This window comes from Rattus norvegicus, chromosome 9, assembly GCF_021556685.1.
Source record: "Rattus norvegicus strain SHRSP/BbbUtx chromosome 9, alternate assembly SHRSP_T2T, whole genome shotgun sequence".
Classification (NCBI taxonomy): domain Eukaryota; kingdom Metazoa; phylum Chordata; class Mammalia; order Rodentia; family Muridae; genus Rattus; species Rattus norvegicus.
The window spans coordinates 104691509-104705103 of NC_141542.1; the positions used below are offsets into that span (position 1 = coordinate 104691509).

At 43.8% G+C, this 13595-nt stretch overlaps 1 long non-coding RNA gene across 1 annotated transcript; it reads right to left on the reverse strand.

Moving 5' to 3' along the window:
• Positions 1-367: 367 nt before the first annotated feature.
• Positions 368-11426, reverse strand: LOC120094740 (uncharacterized). Its single transcript, XR_015629212.1, has 3 exons — positions 11332-11426; positions 1267-1584; positions 368-1059 (listed from the first exon to the last, which is right to left on the reverse strand). It is a non-coding gene; the product is annotated as an uncharacterized LOC120094740 (long non-coding RNA).
• Positions 11427-13595: the final 2169 nt, after the last annotated feature.

The following is a 13595-nucleotide window of genomic DNA, read 5'->3' on the forward strand; positions in this document are numbered from 1 at the left end:
CACACACATACACATATATACATACACACATACACATACATACACACACATACACATATATACATACATACACATACAGACATACACACACACATACACACATACACATACATACACACACATACACATATATACATACACACACATACACATACAGACATACACACACACATACACACACACATACACACACATACACACACATACACACACATCACACACACATTCACACACACACCTATATATAATTTAAAACAACAAAAATTAGTCTAAATTAGTACATGGTGGTGTTCGCTATCACCCAAGAGATTCATACTTGGCCCTAGATATGTAGATATATTGAGTATTATACAAATCACAAACATTTGGTGGTAACAGATCATAAAGAAATTTATTCATGTCCCACCAGTTCCTTGGTACACATTGAGTTTCACCATTTCTCGACAAGGAAATAAAATTTGCATACAAATGAGATGAATATGCTTATTTATTTTTACATAGAAAATTAAATCTTGACTGAGTGTCTGATACTGTAGAACACAGAGCCTCAATATCTTTCAGTTGATAGATACTTTGATTTTATAACCGTCAATACTGAGAATGGTTCCTTGCATAAATATGAAGTCCATAATTGCAGAAGTATGTAATGATCCCATTGGGAATGGCTGAGAATTTTGTGTTACATGGCTCAAATTAATTGAATGATATTCTTAATAAAATTAAAGTCAGAAATCAAACTGATTTTTTTTTAAAACAAGGTTCCTAAACAATGTATTCGAGAGACACACTAACTCAATACTTAGACACCAATGAATAAACAAGTCTCTGCTTTCTGTAGCTAGAGCATTATGGTTCAGTAAGAACAGGCAATTTGTATATTCAGTAAAAACAGGGCAGCTCGTGTCTGATCTCAGCAGAGGTTCTTTAGTGAGATAGTTCAGTGAGTACATGCATTTGCCACTAAACCCCATGACCTGAGTCTGAGGGACCAGTATGGTAGGAGAAGAGAAACGCCTCACCCAAGGTGTCCTCTGACCTTCACACATGACGTGTGTGCACCTGAAAATAAACAAATAATAAATACAAATCAAATAAATAATCAAGAGACATGATACATGTGATAAATGATAAATCAATAACAAAGATAAATTTTTTAAAATTGTGTGACAAAACAGACAGACAAAACAGTTTTACTAGGAAGAACGTTAAGGATGAGGGTTGAGACTAAGTACATAGTTAGTACAGATAGTGATGTGATGTCAGTACCTGGATCCACTCAGGTCTAAACCCACGCCCTAAGCTCTTCCATAGTGGACTAATGATGTTAGCGGAGCTGGCCGTTGTGTCTACCCTGCGTTGCTTGAAGGTGTCTGTGTTGTGCTTCCGTAAGATGAACTGAGAGTCTAGAGACAAACAAGGTTGCCTTATGTGTTCTTATGTGTTTCACTCTTTCCTAATCCCTTCCAGCCGTCTTTCTTGGGCCTCCATCTTTTCTCCCTGCTTCTCATCATTCGTATTCACACTCTTTCCCATCTGGACTTTCCCAGGCTTGCACCATGGATCCAGGACCACTTCGTCCATTCCCTAGGAGTCATGGGGAAACATTTGACATCACTGTGTCTTCTGGATTCACGGTGTTATAAGGTCTAAGTCCCAACCTTCCCTCTTCCACTATGAGAGTGAATCTGCACTGTCTCACGCATCAGAAGGAAGGATGTACCCTCTGTGCTTGAAGAACTTGAGGTTCTAAGAGTGCAATGGCTGAAGGGATGTGGGGTTTCCTTGTCTCATGTGTATTCTGCTCCACAGGACAGACTCCTGTATTAGGTAAGAGTGTGCTGGGCTGATATGGAAAAACTGCAATTAAAAACAAAACAAAAGGGTTGGGGATTTAGCTCAGTGGTAGAGCACTTGCCTAGGAAGCACAAGGCCCTGGGTTTGGTCCCCAGCTCCGGAAAAAAAGAACCAAAAAAAAAAAAAAAAACAAAAAAAAAACAAAAAACCAAAAACTCTAAGCTTCTCTGGTGATTTTAAAACTTGCTGTCCACAAGCTGGAGAGATGGCTCGGTGGTTAAGGGCACTCTCTGCTCTTCCAGAGTTTCAGAGTTCAAATCCCAGTAACTGCATGGTGGCTCACAACCATCTGTAATGAGATCTGATGCCCTCTTCTGGTGTGTCTGAAGACAGCTACAGTGTACTCATATATAATAAATAAATCCTTAGAGAAAAAAAACTTGCTATCCAGGGTTTTCCAGGAGATGAAGAATATATAGTGACCTGCCTTGATAGACGCATGGTGAAGACATACATATTTCTGAGGAAATAGAAATACATATGGAATGAAAATAAATACATATGTTCAGTGACTGTTTGGACAGTCATATTACAAATCCCATTTAATGATACAGCCAAAATGAGCAAATAGACTGGTGAAAGCTTTTTCTTTCAAAATGTAATGGGCCATCTTACAGATACCAGGCAGTTTAAATATGTATCCTTACCTTCAGAGTAAAAAAAGATCATCATCAAACTAGCATGTGATAATGAAACATTCAAATTATCTTGAAGGAGTAAATGGACATTCTGCATCATGCTATTCTGGTGGGAAACTCACACCAGGGATCTTGGGGGGATGGATCTGGTATAGGTTAACTGGAGGGAATCAAGAGACCTGCGCATCATCAATCATCGAGCTGTGGCTAAGACTGGAGGAAGGTCATACTACAAAAGAGCTTGAAACTGGGAGAGAATGATAACCTTGCTCAGTGTTCATATCATAATCACCATGTACTGAGAGAAAAGTGGGAATGGACCTATTTCTGCAAAGCTCACCAGGTCAGAAGAGATCAACAGTGCTGGCTGACTGCCATTAGAACCAACAAGAAAACATCTGTGAGGATGGAGAGAGCCACGCAGACACAGGATTAAGAAAGCTCACTGGAAACCCACCAGGGATTTCACTAGACCCAAAGATTATACATCCAGGAGTCTATACATCCAGGAGTGAGAGCACAACCCCTCACTAAGGCCTTGTCAAGTTTTCTTTTTGTGTTACAACGGGAAAGTAGTCTGACAAAAGCAACTTAAAGGAGAAAGGGTCTATTTCAGCTCACAGTTAAAAGCACAGTCTAGCATGGTGAGAAAGTCCAGGCAGCAGGAACTTGAAGGAGCTAGTCATATCACATCCATAATCAGGAAAAATTCAGTTCTCGTTTTCCAGGTATATAATACAGGATCCCAGTCAGGGAGTGACCCGACCCATGGTGGGTGGTTCCTCCCATCTCAATGTATGTAATCAATATAATCCAGCCCAGAAGGTCATCTGCCAGCTGGTTCCAGATCCTGTCAACTTGACAACTAATACTAATCATCAGGCTTTAGATAAAATGAAGCTCCCCAACAACCTTTTCTTGTACTGTTTGTCAGGTTTTATTAAAGCCAAGTAACAGAAACTCCTGTCTTAGTCAGGGTCTCTACTTCTGCACAAACATCATGACCAAGAAGCAAGTTGGGGAAGTTTACACTTCCACATTGCTATTCATCCATCACCAAAGGATGTCAGGACTGGAACTCAAACAGGTCAAGAAGCAGGAGCTGATGCAGAGGCCATGGAGGGATGTTACTTGCTGGCTTGCTTCCCCTGACTTGCTCAGCTTGCTCTCTTATAGAACCCAATATTACCAGCCCAGGGATGGCATCACCCACAATGGCCTGGGTCCTCCCCCCTTGATCACTAATTGAGAAAATGCCTTACAGCTGGATCTCATGGAAGCATTTCCTCAAGGGAGGCTCCTTTCTCTGTGATAACTCCAGCTTGTGTCAAGTTGACACACAACACCAGTCAGTATACCCCTCTTCAATTTGGCTTGAAGAATCTATATTATTTAATGACTTACATTCAGAAAAATGCTATTCAGGCTTTTGTTTAGTTTTGTTTTGTTTTGTCATCTTTTTTTCTTGCATGTTGACTTCTTCCTTTTGTATCTGCCCCCATTATGTAAGATAGATGTCCTCAAGATCCAAGATGGCTGCCATCAGGATACAAGATGGCCACCTTCAAAATCTAAGATGGCCTTTGGGAAATAAGATGACTGCTTTCATGCAGTAGGATGTCAATCCCCATGAGACCTTCATAAGATAATTGCCAATGACAATCAAGAATAAAGTTTCTTCATCCATATTTAAAAGAAAAAGGACTCACTTTTTCTCAAACAGCAACATGCTCCTTATACAACTGTCCATCAGAAACTGGAATAACTCTCCAAACGAGTTGAGTAGTTGCTGAAATGACCTGCCTACAACTTTCTGTTGGCATGTTAGAAACACTCATGTGGTCAGCAACAGCATCAGGAACCTTTGTAATCTTTATTGAGTAATTTCACATTCTTGAACCTTGTTAATCCTCCCAGCAGACCTTTGACATAAATACTGTCATCATTTCTATTTTACACTTGAGCAAACCAGGGATCAGATATTTGATTCATTTTCCAAAGGTCTCCAAGGGTCATTATGTTGGAGAACACAAGACTGTCTACCTTTAGATTTCCACCCATCTTTCCCACTAGAACAAGAGAATCCTTTTCGAGCATTCCCTTGGTATGGTGACTCTGAGGCTCTACAGGCCTCCAAGGCCAGGTTCCTCCGCAGATGTTCTTTGAAATCCATCACTGGATTTTCAGGAAGCCTCTACCATCCAGCTCCGTTTTCTGGTAAGACAGAGACCTGATGCTCCTCCTCAGCTGACATTGGCTTGAGGATTTAAGATGTTTCTACTGCTATTCTCTCAGGTTCTAGACATGAGATACCTGCTCAGTTAACTCTCCAGTCAGTCATGAGACCCTGTAACAGGTCTCCCTGTGCTACCCCTGAATTTATTCATTCTTTGCATCTCTTGTGACAGAGGAATCAGAAATATTAATGCTAGACAAAATAACAAGGTAATCATCATAACTAGTAAAAGAGCCAGAGTTGGGGGTCAATCTGAGGCCAGTGGGAAAATACCACCACAAACCTCTGAGCACAAAATACCCCTCTTCCAGGAGGAGTAGAGCTAGTTTAGTTCCTGGAACAACTGCAAGCCAACTATCAGACAAAGTCACCTGTGACTCCCCAACTGACCCCCTTGGAAAGTCCCGGATGGTCCACTGACCATGAGTCAGTTTGAGGGTTGCTTCGCCCCAACAGTAGTACCCTGCCTAGCTACCATTGTTCAAATTCTGCCCCCTGTAACTGAGGAGATATTTCATTGTTTGAATTCTGCCCTTATCAAAGGTATATAACTCCGTTAGAGTTTGCTCAGGGTCATCTCCCTCTTGGAGACTCCAACATGCTGGAACAATAAAATTCCTCTTGTTTTTGCATTGATCACTGCCTCCATGAGTCTCATTCAGGAGTTCCCAGAAGAGATTCCATTCAGACCTCACACTAGGAATTCCTTATCACCTGCCCAAAGCCAGCTCTCTGTGATGCCCTACCTTTCTTTATGCTTCCTTCACCATGTGCTAGAAGGTAGTTGCTACTGTTAGCTCATTTCATAAGAAACTGAGAGAGACTGAGGCTGAGGGATCCCCTCGGGGCCTGACACAGGCAAGTGAAAAAGCCAGGTCTTTAGCCCAATCACTCCTCCAGTGTCCTTACAGAACCAATGCACCATTGTGCTGAGTTTAGACAGCTTCCTCCAGCCATTTGGAGACACGCAGGGGACCCCCGCCCCAAGCCTGATATTCTCAGGTAGACTGGTCTCTGTCCGCTGTGTAGACGCTACACTGATGCTCATTGGTGCTCTCGTGCCTCCTGTGAGACGCCAGGCCCCGCCTTTCACAAACACTACATGGTGATACATATTGCCCGCATTACCTGTGGTCTTCAAACGTATCTCCTCTCACAGCAGTACAACAGCCTGACTACAAAGCCCTGACATTCAATTAGCCATCTGTATGTTGTTAGACATCAGAGCAGCTAATTCTTTGCCATAACAAATGGCGTCATAAAGAGCATTTCCTTGTATACAGCTTTCTGCATGGCAGTCAAATTAAAAATTACCTGCAAGCGTAGAGATAAGGACAGAGGCCTAAGGGAGTGCATTGTGCATTCTCGGGGCTGCTTGCCTACCTGTCATTTGAGGTGACAAAGGAAAGTCTCACATCCTTTGCTGGGCCAGCCCATGCCTCTATCTACTTCCTGCCATCCCAAAATATGACACACACAGGCACCTCTTCCTTGACCTCTAAACCACACCCCCCCACTCCTCATGGAAGTCCATCAGAGGCCTAGCACAAAATAACTAGCAGACTTCTCATTCCGAGTCAGGTGACTTGGGTCTGGACACACTGTTCCCATCTTAATTAGGGCTATGGTCATGGCTGCTTCTTCTTCTATTTCTATTAAGTAAATTTATTTTATAGGTATGGGTGTTTTGCCTGCATGTATATCTGCACACCATGTATGTGCCTAGTGTCCTTGGAGGCCAAAAGGGAATGTTTGATCCCCTTCTTGAAACTAGAGTTACAGATGGTAGTGAGTTACCATATGGGCATTGGAAATCAAACCAGGTCCTCTGGAAGAGCAAACTCTCAGCTCCTCCTGCTCCATGCCTGCCTGGATGCTGCCATGCTCCCACCTTGATGATAATGGACTGAACCCCTGAACCTGTAAGCCAGCCCCAATTAAATGTTGTCCTTTATAAGACTTGCCTCAGTCATGGTGTCTGTTCACAGCCATAAAACCCTAAGACGAGCAACAAGTGCTCCAAATCACTCATCCATCTCTCCAGCCTTGATGCCTCTTCTGAGATGAGTATGGTGCCTAGTGCATAGCCATCTATTAAGTGTAGAATAATTTAAGTAGTCTGTGATTAATAACTAATGTTGGAAGTTAATATGGCAACAGTTACTCTTTAACCAGCTATACTCAAATAAAAGGCACAGACCTTTAGAATTATCATGAGCTTTAACTCATCAAAGCTGGGCAGATCTCAGCCCTAAGCTACTTTGTCTGCATTCATGCCTTGACCTCCAATGGATGACTTGCCATAGGTTTTCATTTACAGTGCTCCTGCTTCTTCAGTCCAGCCCTCATGGTCACATGCTCACGGTCCATATCACCCCACAGTGACTTTTTTCTTTCTCCTCCTTTGCTCTCTCTTGTGGTTCCTACCTGAGATGCCAAGCTGGGAACCTTTGCCCCACCTACCCCTCTTCTATAGGCTGTCAACAACTTTTATTAACCAATCATGGATAATGGGGGAGCAAGGTTTACACAAACAAAGGCTTGTGTGCGTGAGTGAGATTCTGCTCATCTTGGGGCAACCAGATCTTGGGGTACAGACTTTAGCATTTGAATATATAGCAACAAACCAACCCCCAATACATATAAGTGAAAGAACCCTCAGACTGTCAATGACTTACCAGTTCACCTGCCTCAGACAGACAGGCAATGGACTAGTTTACAGACTAAAAAGCATTCGGCTAGGGACAATCGTAAGTCTGAGTCCTACGGCCACGGGACTCAGCCCGACCATTCTTTTCCCCATCTTCTCTCTTGGTTCTCATCTTTTTAGAAGTGTCATACTCTATTTTTAACACTGTAACTGATTTTAACACCAATCTCTATCAGAATGCTTTCGTATTTTAACAGCCATGTAGGATCGAATCTCCAGAGTATATAGCATTGCACATTCAGCAAGGAAACTGTTATCCAAGTTGACCTCCAGAAAAACTGTCACACTTAAGCCTTAAAAGTCTATGCCCAAAGGTCTCTTTGTGATGTTCTTTGCCCAAGACATATGTGCATCTGGACACACAAACACATGTATGTACACACATAGGCACTTCTATGTCAAATGATCAAAAAGAGGGAAGAGGGAGTTCTGCTGTTAAGCATGTGTCACAGACACAGACGAGCTAAATAAGCCACCCAAGGAAGTGTTCTAAGCCTCAGACTTCTATTTCTAAGACTCCATTAGGATCACAAAGGGAAGAGGAAACCAGCTTCAGCGGCTGCGTGGACAGCTGTTCCATTTGGGAATTAGGCTCCGTAGATGACCTTAAAGGATAATGGCCCAGACCAAGGGAAGACAGTCTTACAGTGTCTGAGGCAAACTTTGTGTCTATTGCATTCGCCCATCCCACCCTGGAGGGTTGCTTCAGAACAGAGAACATGGAAAGCCATCTCAGTTCCCATCCCACCAGCTACGGACTCTCTTAGGCCACAAGAGTCTTCAACCCAGGCATACAGAAGAGAATGCCAAGGCCAAGTGCGTTCTCTCTCTCTCTCTCTCTCTCTCTCTCTCTCTCTCTCTCTCTCTCTCCCCTTTTCCCTCCCCCTCTCCCCCTTCTCTGTCTCTCTGTGTGTGCACACACATGCATGCTCGCATGTATACATGTATGAATAGCTATATGACATGTGTGTATATATATTGAAGGTCAAAGATCAAGTTCAGGCGTTTTTCTTCAAGTTCTATTCCCCCTTGCTTTTTGGGACAGGGTCTCTCATTAGCCTGGATATCACTAAGGAGCAGGTTAGAGTAGTTGGCCAGAGGGTCCCAGGGATTCTCCTTTTTCTGTCTCCCCTGATATGGACTTAGAGTGAATTCCACCATGCCTGGCTTTTTTCTTGGGTTCTGGGACTCAAATTCAGACTCACCAGGCAAGCCCTTCACCCACTGAGTCTCTCCAGGCCCATATCCTGTTTCTTACTCACTGTGAAGTCATCCATCCTTGGAGTCAAGTTTCCCTGAAGTTCACACCAGACATAGACAGTGACCTTGACAGTGTAGACGTAGATAGTTCAGTGTAGCCATTGAAGAAGCTTCCCTCAAGCCCCCTGTATAATCCCATACACAGAGTCTTACAGCAAAGTAAAGAATCCTTCACTGATCCTCATAGTACACAATCCTATAAAGCAAACTGGCAGAGCTGCTGTTTGGTGACCATTATGAGTAGTTATTAGTCCTTAGCTTTCAACTAAGGAGACTTGTCTTTGCAAATGGCTCTTTTTGTTAATGGGGAGTATATGCATTCAGGAACTGGGGCCAGGATTCCTTGCTTGCTTTTTGAGATTGTTTCCTGGAGCCACTAACTTGGCCTTGACTCTGAGAAGAAGAAAACACATTCTTCACTGAGTTGCAGGCTGGGCCCCTGAGTGCTATCATCCACAGTATCAAATGTGGCCTTTCATCTTGGGGCTCGGGCAAAGGGAGGAGGAAATGACTGCTCCCTTCTTCTCTGGGTCCTTGACAGTCCTTGGTCCTACATTGTTTTCATGCACATTCAGGCTTCAGTGTCAGTTTGAATCAACACCACCCTCCCCACCATCACCCCCAAAGGCAAAGCTCAGGGAAAGACAAGCCACACTAGGGATGCTCTGAAATAGGCAGGGACTTGATCTCTTTCTTACTTTCCCTTCTCAGTGTGTTTTTGGGGTGAGATGGGGGTCTCCTGACCCTGCAAAATTACTGGAGTCAGGAAGATAACTGACTCATGAGCCAGGAATTCTTCTCCGTTCTTGGAATTCCCACAGAGAAAAGGAAACTAGAATCGGGCATCTTTCTGAGGGCCAGGGGGGAGCAGAGAAGCCAAGGAATGGTCCTTCCTCCAGGGCTGCACATGTGTTTGTCTCCTAGGGGTGCAGCTGCCTGAACACACTGGGTTAGAATAAAGTGTAACTCAATCAGCATCTAATGTGGAATCCTGGAGGGAGAGGGGCTCGTGAACAACATGTGATTCTTGGTACTGAATCCAAAAGATGAGTAGTACTTACCTTTTAAACAAGATGTCAAGAGGTTGGTGTGATTGTTTGAATAGGAATGGCCCCCCACAGATCTGAAAGCTTAGTCACCAAGGAGTGGCACTACGTTTTAAATTTTAATGTATTTTATGGGTATGAGTTTGCAAGAAGACACCATTAGATTCCATTATAGATGGTTGTGAGCCATCACGGTTGCTGGGAATTGAAAGAGTAGCCAGTGCTCTTAACCACTGAGCCATCTCTCCAGACCTGAGAGGTCTTGTTGGAGGAAGTGTGTCACTGGGAGTGGGCTTTGGGCTTTCAGAATCCCATGCCAAGCTCAGAACCTCTCTTTCTCTCTGTTTGTGGTTCAGGACGTAGCTCTCAGCTCCTTCTCCAGCACCATGTCTGCCTGTGTGCCTCCATGTTCCCATCATGAGGATAATAGACTAAGCCTCAAAACTGTAAGCCAGCCCCAATTAAACGTTTTCATTTATAAGAGTCGCCCTGGTCAAGGTGTCTCTTCAGGGCAATAGAACAGGAACTAAAACAAGTGGCAGGCCCATTTTCCTGCATATCAATATCCCATATCACACCCAAGCCAACTATCCTCTCTATGTGCAAGATCAGCATGTGTGCAAGATCAGCATGTGTGCAAGATCAGCATGTGCGCAAGATCAGCATGTGTGCAAGATCAGCATGTGTGCAAGATCAGCATGTGTTCAGATGCGAACAGCCTGTGCCTTCTTGTAGGAGGAGAGGACCTTTATGACCAGTCTCCGCAAAGGGATAGATCAAACCTCAGAACACTGCACCAGTGAGATTCCATTTTTTAAAAAGTATTACACATGTAGACTGGCATAAATGTGCACAGACATGGCTTCTAAGGTGGACAGAGAAAACCTCCAAAAGGAGAAGCCATGGCTTTGCATGGCTGGGATTCAGGACATGGAACTGGTAAATTTTTCCTTGTGTTTCATATTTCCACACAGACAGAAGAATCTATGATAACTACATACAATTTTAATAAGCTGAGCCTCAGAGTGATGTCCCGTATGAGTCATTCAGTGGTTTTCAAATGCTACTAATTAAACGCTATTTTAACACAAAGGCAGAATGTACAAGAATATGGTCATAGGTCACCTACAAACCATTCTGGGTGTAATGATCAAAGATAACACAACTCACTCTCCCTCGCCCCAGTAAAAGCCAATATGATATTTTGAAGTGCATAATACCCAGATACTGTTGTGACCATCTGGCCACTGGAGTCTTCCAAAGGTGCCACAGAAGGGGCTCATGGCTTTGAACCTTCTTAGGTGAGGTGACATTACTTGATTCTTCAAGCCTGGTTAGACTGTGGGAATGACTTACTCACCAGCTCTTGTAGACTTGTCTCAGCCTGAAGGATGCAAGCTGTGTTAATATATGTAAAATATATTAAATTCCAAGTTTTCCTTTCCCAGCCCCGGCTCCCAGAATGACGACTCCGAGACTAATTAGTTATTATTAAATCCTAGGCCATAAGCTTTGGCTCATTCTATGATTAGCTCTTAACTTATTTAACCATTTAAACTACTCTATGTCTACCACTTGGTTAGTTACCTCTCTTCAGTCCTGGCCTGCTTCTTCCTTCTCGTTTCTGTCAGCATCTCCTTGAGCCCCCTGAGTTCATCTACTGCCAGTTTATGTCCATCTCCTTGTGGCTCTCTTGAATCCCTCTTTTATATTATCATTATTACCCAGAGTCTTTTCACTTCCTGCCAGGGTCCCACCTCCTATTTCCTGCCTCAGCTCATTGGCCATTGGCTTTTTTAATTGGCAGGTGATGCTTATAACAAATTCTCTCTACAGTAAAATTTCTCGGGTGATCAAACACCCGAGAAAAAGGACCTTGTGGGAAGAAGGGTTTATTTTGACTTTCATTCCATCGTGGTGAGACCTTTTTCATCTATAGTCAGGAAGCAGAAAGTGGCAAGAAGTGGGGTTGAACTAGATAGCCTCACAGCCTGCTATCAGTGGTCCACTCCCTCCAGCAAGGCTTTAACCTCCTAAAGGTTCCACAACTTTCCAACCAATACAACAATCTGGGACTTGCTATCCAAATACAGAAGCTTGTGGGGGACATTTCACGTCAAGCCACAACATTAGAGAAATTTCTTTTTGGTACAAATCCTTTCTAAGTTGGAACTCCTTCCCCTATCCATTTACCTATTTGTGAGCATGTTGGAGGCCATCATGGCTCCCACAGACCAGAAGTGAGCTTGAGTTGAGGAGGGCAAAGCCCTCTTGCTGGCCTTGAGCAGCATGCCCAGAAAGCTTCACAGTTGACAGAAGAGTGCTGGGTGCTTCTGGTTCAGTCTTTTTAGAAGTCGTATAGCTGCTTAGATGGGTACTGTTACCTTGACTCAGCTAAGGTAACTGAAGTTTTCATAAGAGACATCAGAACTTACTATTTCTAAAACCGAACTCCTTTGGTCTGTTTTTTTAAGACACATTTCCAGGGTGGCCTGAAACTCACTATCTCATGCTGCCTCAAACTTATAGCAATCCTCCTGCTTCGGTCTCCCTGAGTACTGGGATTACAGGCCTAAATCACCACACCCAACTTTTTACACACACACACACACACACACACACACACACACACACACAGAGTTATATTTGTTTATGAATTTTGCGTGTGCATTTGAACTTGCCTGAGACCAACTGCTGAAGGTCGAAGGACATGGGGGAAGGTTTACTCATTCTACCCTGCAAGCTCTGACATCAAGCTCTGGTTGTCAAGCTTGGCAGCATGATTCTGACTTGCTGACCTATGAACAAACACACACACACACACACACACACACACACACACACACCTTAGGCAGGAGGGAGGGCCTACAAGCTCTTGGTTACAGAATATCATCTTCTTGAAGAGGGATGGCTTTTGTAGCAACAGAGACGTTTCAGAGCTTGAAACAGCATCTTAAGCAACTAGTATATTACACTTCCTAAAATTTTATTTAGTATGTATGTTCATGTGTGTGCATGTACTTGTTTGTGTGGGTGTGTGGGTGTGTGTGTGCGTGCGCGCGTACGAGAGAGAGAGAGAGAGAGAGAGAGAGAGAGAGAGAGAGAGAGAGAGAGAGAGAGAGGATGTCTCTTCAACCACTGATTGGTCAACAGTGCTACGTGACAGGGTTTCCATCTGAAGCTGAAGGGGCTTGGGAATGCGCACCAGCTTTGCAGCGCCCCCGACTGGCTGTCTTCAGTTTTCTTTTCCCTTCCTTGCTGGTTGCTGTGGAATGCGAAGCTGGACTCTATTGCTAGCCTGAAGGACTTCTTCTGCCCACTCAGACCACGGTGGCCTCTCTTCTGCTCTCCCACAAATCTTGGAATCCTAATTCATTCTCCTTGCCTGACTCAACTTCCACTCTGGGTCCCACCCTGTGTCTTTCATCCTTCGCTAAGAATGTTTCAGTAAGGAAGTGCTTTGAAATATAATCTGACCTACCCTCCCAGATCAGGCAGTGGGAGCATAAATATAGAACACGTCCTGGGGATAGATATTTTTATAAGCATCAGAAATGTTAATTTGCATTCTTTGGAGACCTCAGAACCACCATCCACTATGTGGATTTGTGAACTCCACTCCGTGCTTTGGACCAACTCCTGTCCCTCTTCATCTGAGCGGGAGGCCTCTTGGCTTTTCACCAGGACAGGATGTTTCTCATTTCCAGACAGATGCAGATCAAAACTCCAACTGCTGGCATGTCAACTATGCCCTCATTTTAAAGTCCCTATTACCATCCAATTGGGACTTGGTGGGTGACATTATTTAGCTTCCTGGCAGCTCGGTGGAAACTATGTAGAACTGAGACACT